The following is a 9,137-nucleotide window of genomic DNA, read 5'->3' as shown; positions in this document are numbered from 1 at the left end:
TAAGCTGCTTGTTGAACTCTTTCGCAATATCATTCTGATCCTTGATGCATCCGTCTTCATCCAAACTTCCTGGTTTTAAATGTTGCTCTATTTCGACCGTCTTCAAAGGCAAGCAGCCAACAGGGCCTGTATTGTGTATCCAAATGCCCTTGCCCCCGTTCCATATAAATTCTGTTAAAATGAAACACCTCTAATCGTCAAATGAAACTGAAAAACAAGAACAAAAACAGACAATTGCGATGAACATACATCAACAGCATCAGCAAACAGTGCGATAATGTGACGAATGTCATCTATGATCTGTTGATTACTCATTTTTCTAAAACCAGCATCAAGATCATTTTGTCCAATATCAAACATGTAAAGAGCCTTTGAGAAATCCGCTGGGTTAGGCAGACCATCTCACCCCGTCCTGTTCTTTGGCTTAAAATTTACAAGGAAAAAGAAAAATCCTCTGGTTGATTTCATGAAATGTTGATAAAAACGGATAATATCGATTAATGAAACTGACCTTGATTATAGAAATAGGTCGTTTGAGCCTTCAACTCATTAAACTGGTGAGCTGAATATCAGTGAGAAAAGGACTAACATAATTCTGGAACCATCCCTCATTTTGTTGCCTAATGGTTGCCCCTCTCGTCGCAAAATTAGCACCGTGCTCAAAAATCGGGTTTAATGGAGTTCAAATATGCACTCAAATAACGAATTCCCAGTTGCTCAGCTGCATTACAGTTTACACATAGGTTACATTCATACACGAACTAATTTGATCAACAAACAACAAATCAGTAAATATATCTGTACACTTGAAAATTGAATTTTAAAAGTAACCTAAGATGTCTTGGCCTAAACACAAGTACATTATGCAACACAACAATAACAAGTGAATAAAACTGTGTTAATAGTTTTAACCAATGATATCAATGACAAGCCGGCCAACAAAAACAATAATTAAGTGAAGAAGAATGTTGTAGTAGTTTACCAATGAAATCAATGATAAGGCGGCCATCGCAAGCTCTAACCGGAGGGATTGTGGAAGACGTCCTCGCCGTTAGGAGGGACAGTAGGAGGAAAAACTGCAGAAAGTCCACCAGTATCGGAGTTGGAGTCACCAAAGTTGTAAATAGCAGGAATGTTAAAGTTGAGAGCAGAGGTCATCTTTTTCTTCTTCTACTTTCTTGAGCTCCTCCTTGTCCAGGGAAACAAAGTAGGAGACCTAGTAAAATGGCTGTAAAAAACCGCTCATTTGTTATGAAAATGTATAGTTTGGGAGATGTAGATTCAAGTCAACTCAATTCATTACCAGACACACACACAAGATCTCAAGCAAGATGTAGTAGTGGCTTAGTGCTCCTCTCTAGGCAATTCTTTTATCATCGTGTCATTGGTTGTCATATTCACAATGTCCCAACTAGGAGTCAAACAGTTTGTTTCCTACTCGAATTCGTAATATTCGACTGAATAATAATGGAGTCCAGCTCGGACTTTCAGAAGTTCTTTACCGAACCGGCCTCGAGCTTCAAATTATTCGACTCTTCGCCAGCCTTATTGAGCCCTTATATTATTTTTCATTTTTTATTATAAATATATTTTGATATAAATATTTTCTATTATATATACAAATATATATATTTAATAGAATTGAACTTGAACCGAATCGCTCATATTTCAAGTTTTAGTTAATATTCAATGAAATCAATTCGAGTTTTCGAACAGATTTCGAGTCTATCAAACATTTTACGAGCCGATTTTCGAGTTTGAAATTAAAGGATCGGCCAAAGTCATGCTCGAGGACGAACTTTTTAATTGAGTTCGAACTGAGCATAACAGTATTTGACCCGACTCGACTCGATTACACCCCTGGTCCAAACTACCTACCATGTCATTTTCTTAAAAATATTATAGCTTAATATAATACATTCCAATTGTTTACTAATTAAACACATTTATACACACGTTTTGCATTTCACAATATTCGAATCTTCAAATCCCGCAAAACATGATTATGATAAACAAAGAGAGGTTGTGTGTTAAAATCCAAAATCGTATTTTTATAAATAAAATTTTTAAAAAACATATTTTTACAAAAAAATTAAAAATCATATTTTAAAAAATACCTCTGAAATTTATTGGTTTTAATTTTTAAAGTTGTACAAAATGGGCAAAAGATACAACAAACGACGTCGAATGAAAGTGCAATTGAATTCTTGATTGCGTTTGCCCTAATAACAAAAAAAAAAACCGACCTGTTGGATTTTACAACTGAGAGAGAGAGAGGAGAGAGATGGGTAAGAATAAGCAAAAAACCCAAGAAAATGGAAAGAACGAAGAGAGCAAGAAGGAGGTAGTAGTGAAAGAAGGTGAGAACTTATTGGGTACACCTAAGTACAAGAAACTTGAAAATGGTCGATTAAAGTGTGTTGAAACTGGGCCATGATTGGCCTGCTCATGCCAAGGACTCTTATGCTCAAACCAAGCACTGCAGATTGGGGTCTTATTCAGTCTTTCTTGAAACGTAATAAACCCCCTTTGAATATGTTCACCCAAGATCCTGTCTCAAGGTATAACTTACCCCTCCTTTTTTTTCATTTGGGGATTCTATTTTTATGTGGGTTTGTTTGTATGATTATTTTGTGTATGTATGTGTGTTTGTATGTGAAGATTTGGTGAAAAGTTTCTATCTTTACAACTTGCTGAATTTGTATTGGGTTAGTTTCTGCAATTATGTATTATTTTATTTTTTTTCGCAAGATGGTAATGTGTTACCGGGAAAAATTATTGTTTCTTAACAGCTTACGTAAGTTTGTGAAATGAAAGGGAATGCTGGTGATATTGATTTGTAGTTTTATTGTGGATGAGTGGTTAAGTTGTTGTTCTATACTATTTTATTGGGGAGGACTAGTGAGAGAGTTTGAGTAGATTGATTCCGCTAGTTTCTTGAGAAGTTAATTTGTTGGCATCGATTTGTTTTTGACTTTGGTTATTTGATTTTTTTTGTGCTGATACTAGATTTTTGTTGTTGTGGTGTTGTTGTAACTCGAAGTTGACGTGTAGCTAACAGGACTTACTGTGAATAAGTCTGAGGAGCATATATGGAAGTATATCAATGGGAAACGGTTCTTGAACATGTTAGGTTTGTTTTATCTTATTGCATCGGTCTAAGTTGATTCAGTATGATTGTCATTGATTAAAAAATTTTAGGTACTTGGTAGTTGTTTTGCTTGATTAATTCACGTGCCCAGTTTTTATTTAGCAAAGTGACATTTATGTGTGAATCAGATAAAAAAGAAGCCGAAAAGGAAGCATTGCAAGAGAAATTAGATGTGAAGGAAAATGAAGATGGTTGAAGAGAGAAAAGAAGAAGAAGAAGAAGAAGAAGAGAAGAAGAAGAAGAAGAAGAAGAAGAAGAAGAAGAAGAAGAAGAAGAAGAAGAAGAAGAAGAGAAGAATAAGAAGAAGAAGAAGAAGAAGAAGAAGAAGAAGAAGAAGAAGAAGAAGAAGAAGAAGAAGAAGAAGAAGAAGAAGAAGAAGAAGAAGAAGAAAAGAAGAAGAGAGAAGAAGAAGAAGAGAAGAAGAAGAAGAAGAAGAAGAAGAAGAAGAAAAGAAGAAGAAGAAGAAGAAAGAAGAGAAGAAGAAGAAGAAGAAGAAGAAGAAGAAGAAAAGAAGAAGAAGAAGAAGAAGAAAAGAAGAAGAAAGAAGAAGAAGAAGAAGAAGAAGAAGAAGAAGAAGAAGAAGAAGAAGAAGAGAAGAAGAAGAAGAAGAAGAGAAGAAGAAGAAGAAGAGAAGAAGAAAAGAAGAAGAAGAAAGAAGAAGAAGAAGAAGAAGAAGAAGAGAAAAGAAGAAGAAGAAGAAGAAGAAGAAGAAGAAGAAGAAGAAGAAGAAGAAGAAGAAGAAGAAGAAGAAGAAGAAGAAGAAGAAAGAAGAAGAAGAATGAAGAAAGAAGAAAGAGAAGAAGAAAGAAGAAGAGAAGAAGAAGAAGAAGAAGAAGAAGAAGAAGAAGAAAGAAGAGAGAAGAAGAAGAAGAAGAGAAGAAGAAGAAGAAGAAGAGAGAAAAGAAGAAGAAGAAGAAGAAGAAGAAGAAGAAGAAGAAGAAGAAGAAGAAGAAGAAGAAAGAATAGAGAAGAAGAGAAAGAAGAAGAAGAAAGAAGAAGAAGAAGAAGAAGAGAAGAAGAAGAAGAAGAAGAAGAAGAAGAAGAAGGAAGAGAAGAAGAAGAAGAAGAAGAAGTAAGAAGAAGAAGAAGAAGAAGAAGAGAGAAGAAGAAGAAGAAGAAGAAGAAGAAGAAGAGAAGAAGAGAGAAGAAGAAGAAGAAGAAGAAGAAGAAGAAGAAGAAGAAGACGAAGAAGAAGAAGAAGAAGAAGAAGAAGAAGAAGAAGAAGAAGAAGAAGAAGAAGAAGAAGAAGAAAAATAACGAGAACATGCAAGATGATGAGGAGAATTCAAACGGGTCTGAATTAAGGAATCCATCTGATGAAGGCAATATTTTAGAGGAAGTGGACTTCTGGATTCCCCCTTCTGGGGAGCGTTGGGACTTTGATGATGAAGCTGAGCAATGGGGTTCTTATAGTGATTCTGATTCAGGACCTGAAACAGAAAATGTTAGTGGCACGGGTACATTTTTAACCACAGAGCTATGAATTGATTATATAATTTTTTTTATTACTGTTTCTAAATATCATGTAATCTTGTCAAGTTTCAGTTTAAAGAAAAAAGAAATAGAGAATTAAAATTAAGTTCTTACATAGAGGAAAAGAAAAATGACATATCTACATTTAATGTTATAACTTCTGTGTATTTCCCTTTCATTAGATGGAGCTGATGAAGAAAATGAAAGTGATGTGAATGAGCTGTCCAAGAAGTAAGTCTTCCTTTCCTTTGATATACATGTCAATACATTTTGTTAGTATGGCCAAAGAACATTATCCCGGATATGCTTCCTCTGCAGGGAAAAACAAATTTCTGTTGAAAACGAAATTGATAACTGTTTACCAAGGAAGAAGAAGAAGATTAAGTCCACATCACAAGATTAACTGAGGAGGGGTCAGTAATTGTGCAAGTCCTATGTTATATTGCTGTAGAAGGCATATTGGTAGTTGTTTCACGTTGATATTGTTTTCGCATATATTTTTTGTCTAATTCGTTTATTGAAACCATCTGAAAGATTAGTTATTCTCGTAGTTACTGATTTTTCGAAGTGCTTAGTTTTTGCTGAATGGGTGGGAACATATATTTGTTGTATAATGGTAAAACGCGAACTATCAGAATCACCTTGATACATAGGCCAAGTTTATTCATGTCCTCATGGTGTATTTATAGCGTTGGCATATCTTATCTTAGATTTCCAATTTATCAGTGGCCAGTTATTTGATCCAGAACTTATATTTCCAATTTAGTGGCCACTTATTAGATTCAGAACTAAACTAAATTTGTGGCAACAATTTCCAGATCTCCCCAGTTTTTTCTTGACAATAAGATCTCCCCAGTGTAATCCCTTTCATACTTTTTGGGCTTCACACCCAATTTTCTTGAACAGTTTTTTTTCCCTTTCGTCAGTTCAATTTAGCTCTAACCTTTTCAACACTCCCTCGTTGTTCAACATGAAGAATTCATAAGTTGATTCATGCCCTTGTGTCTTCCCGGTCCCAACCCACTCACGTTCACATGTTTGCCGTGATACCTTAACACTTGGGGGGTGTTTGGATTGTTAATTGGAATCCGATACAGGAATGAATGAGAATGATAGGTATGGGAATAATAATTAATGAGAAAAGAAATGACATGGTATCACAAGAGATAAGTGAGAAATGATTTACCCATTTAATGGGAATGAAGTTCTCATTCCCAATCACCAAATTATTAATCCAAACACTAATATATGGGATTGCAATTCCGATTCCCGTTAATCGGGCTCATTAATCATCAACCAAACGCCCCCCTTAACTTCTCACGGGCAGAAGAAGAAGGTATGATAGTGTTTGAATGTATAACTTTAAAATCTAGAAATTAAAATATCTTCTCCGGAAAATCATAAATTACAAAAAGATTTTGAAATTCGAGTATTTAAATGTAGTCATGTTTGGGTAAGAATTTTTTTTATACCAGTAATAAAAGTTCTGTAATCAAGCATTACCAATAGTAGAGCGGGTATTTTGGTATATGACAAGATAAAACGATAAGAGAACGACATGATATAAATAGATATGTGTTCGGCTTTTCGGAACACGAACACGAAAATACACTATACATGAAATATGAAATCTAAACGGGTACATATATGTGTTTACCCTTGGGTACACGACATGACACGACACGAGAGTACACGAAATTAATAAATTTAGTAACAAATATTTAAATATGTATAGGGTATTTATATTTTCATTTATATAAATAAACATATTTTGTAATATATATGTATATATACATATAATTTTTATATATTATAAAAATATATCATTATATGTAAATATATAGTTTTAATATATATTTAAAATTATATCCTAAAATATAATATTTTTATATGTTTACTCGTTTATTTATTTACACGAAATGTACACGAAACGTACACGACACAATTGATTACGAATATGTGTTTATGCTTTGGTAAACGTGTTGGATATATGTTTAACTTTCAGTACACGAATGCTAAACCTGTTGAAAATGTGTTTGCCCTTCACTACACGAACACGAAAGTACACGAAACGAAAGTATACGAACGACACGAATTGCCAGCTCTACCAAGCAGTAGAGTGTAAAACTTAAGTAGCCACATGACAGTCCAAATTTGAGCGTGAGCCCGTAGGATTTACCCAGTACGCACCAGAAGGGTAGCGGCTGCAGGTTACCTACGGAAAAAAAATTAATTAAGCAACACTAACAAAGTTATATCAATTGTTGTGAATAATTTATAAATTATTCTATTATTCTGCCCTTTTCTTCTGTCTCTTCTTTGGCTAGTTCAAATTTATCTCACCAAACTCAAATACCCGATCTAAAGTTTTAGTTTTTAATGATTGATTAAAGAAGAAAAATCATTGATACGGAGTACAAAGGAAGAAAAATCAGTCAACAAAGGGTTGATTTTTTATTGTCGAAAGGCTGGACAAATGAATTCGAGATAGCTATAGAAGAAGCTAAAAAGGATTGCGTCTATTGGGGACTGAGCATAAACACACGGCTTCACGCATTAGGGAAAAAAAGAAAAGAAAACACGATAAAAGTGATAAAGAAGATATGACATTATACACTTACTCGAACATGTTGATATATCATTTAATTTCAGTTTTGACAAATTTCATATGACTAGACCTTTAATTTTTTATTTAGTATTAAAAGTGAAAGTATGCAAGTGAGGAGAGTTTAAAAGCTTGATGCATTAATTTTGCAAATATTATGAAGCATGGCGTTGTCTCTGATGTTGACGGAGAGATTTTGTTTCTTGAATTAAGAATTTTGAGAAAGTGCTTATCGATTAAAATTAATAAGGTTGTCGAGATGTTAATTTGTTTGAAAGTGACAGTAGAATACCATCCGAATGCCACAGTTATTTATAGAGTTATAGAATTTTGTTAACTATACGAGTTACACTCTCTTACGAGAAAATAAGTATTTCAAAATTAAAATTAATCTAGTCTTATCTATGTTTTATCTCTGTTCGAGTATGTTAGATGATAGATTGAGCAGATTATCTATAATATCCATTATGAAGTATATGCTTTCAAATTTTGATTATATAAGGGTTATGAATGATTTTGCTATCAAAAAATATAACTATTCAGAAGTAATAAATTATATGTATGTAATGAAAATTTTGTATTGCTGTAATTTTTCACGATTTTTCATTTATTGTTATTGGGGCACAATTTTCTTTTCACTCGACGTTTCAAATATCTCAGACCCTGCATATTTGTCTTGTACAAAAAAGATTAGTTAAATTACATTGCTATTATCTTGCCCCATAAATTTGAATGGGTGTAATAGGCTGGATAAAAAAATGAATAATGTCGAGTGCCGAGATGATGGAAATGATGCACTTCATTTCTTTTTAACGTTGTTTTTAGTTAGGTAAGATTAAAATCAAACATTCGATAACTCATTAAATTTTTCAGGCTGTTGACTCATTAAATCACAAAAGAGTAATGCTAAAGGTACAAAAGAAAATTACAAAAAATTGTCATAAAATGACATGACATGGGTGATGTGACACAATGAAAAAATTCAATTGGTTCTATTAATGTAATTGCAGGAGGGTCCATTTATATTTAGTCAACCAACATGTGACATGTGACATTTGTAACTATTTTAATAACTTATTTTGTACCTCTAGCATTTTTCATAAATAAAAGATCCTCGAGTCTAATGAAAAAATGTCTTCTTAAAACTATTTCGCCTCTCATCATACTTTCGAGTCAATAGCTTCCCATGATAAATTAAGAAAATGACATTGCTACGAGAGCAGACTAGTGTTAGGCGAGTTTGAACAGGTTACTAGAGTGAATGTGGTATGTGTTTGAGAAAGAGGAGAGCTATGTATGTATTGGATGACAAAACTCTAAACCCTCTAATGATATTATATAGGCGCACGATAATGTGTGCGTTACTCCTCGTATTTAATTAACCACGTTAATTAAAATAAATTTGAATTAGTTAATATTTGTAAGTAAATCAAATTTTAAGTTTTCAAATCAATTAATAATCCGTATTTAAAACAAATAACGAATTAATTATAAGTTAATTGCAAACATTTAATAAAATAGATGAAAACCAAATTTCATAAATTTTAACTAAATTGTAACTAAATTTCTACTAATAGACCAAGCTAAGTATTACTATTACATAGATCTTGGGTAATATTTGAAAAGTACTTGAGATCCAAGAATCACTACTTTCCGAGCGCGGATAGGAAAGTGATTTGTAAACATATCATTAGAAGCCCTGATTAGATGATACATGTCTGGGGCTTTCCTATATATACATAGTTAGTTTACAAAAGAAAAAACTATTCATCAAAACTCAAAAGTGATCGAGAACTAGCATTAGCGAGAGGCAGAGCAGAGAGAAAGAGATAAAATTAGAGAGAAATAGTTACGGTTATGGGTAGTGCTGTAGACTACACGGATAGATATAGTAATGACAGTGAAGCT

The 9,137-nt window shown here is 33.1% G+C and overlaps 1 pseudogene; it reads left to right on the top strand.

Moving 5' to 3' along the window:
* The first annotated feature begins 2,284 nt into the window (after positions 1 to 2,284).
* LOC141718621 (uncharacterized) lies at positions 2,285 to 4,634 on the top strand (annotated as a pseudogene).
* The last annotated feature ends 4,503 nt before the right edge of the window (positions 4,635 to 9,137 follow it).

Source organism: Apium graveolens, chromosome 4, assembly GCF_009905375.1.
Source record: "Apium graveolens cultivar Ventura chromosome 4, ASM990537v1, whole genome shotgun sequence".
In the NCBI taxonomy this organism is placed as follows: Eukaryota; Viridiplantae; Streptophyta; class Magnoliopsida; order Apiales; family Apiaceae; genus Apium; species Apium graveolens.
Note: the sequence above shows the minus strand (reverse complement) of the source record. Positions and strands in the feature narration are given on the sequence as shown.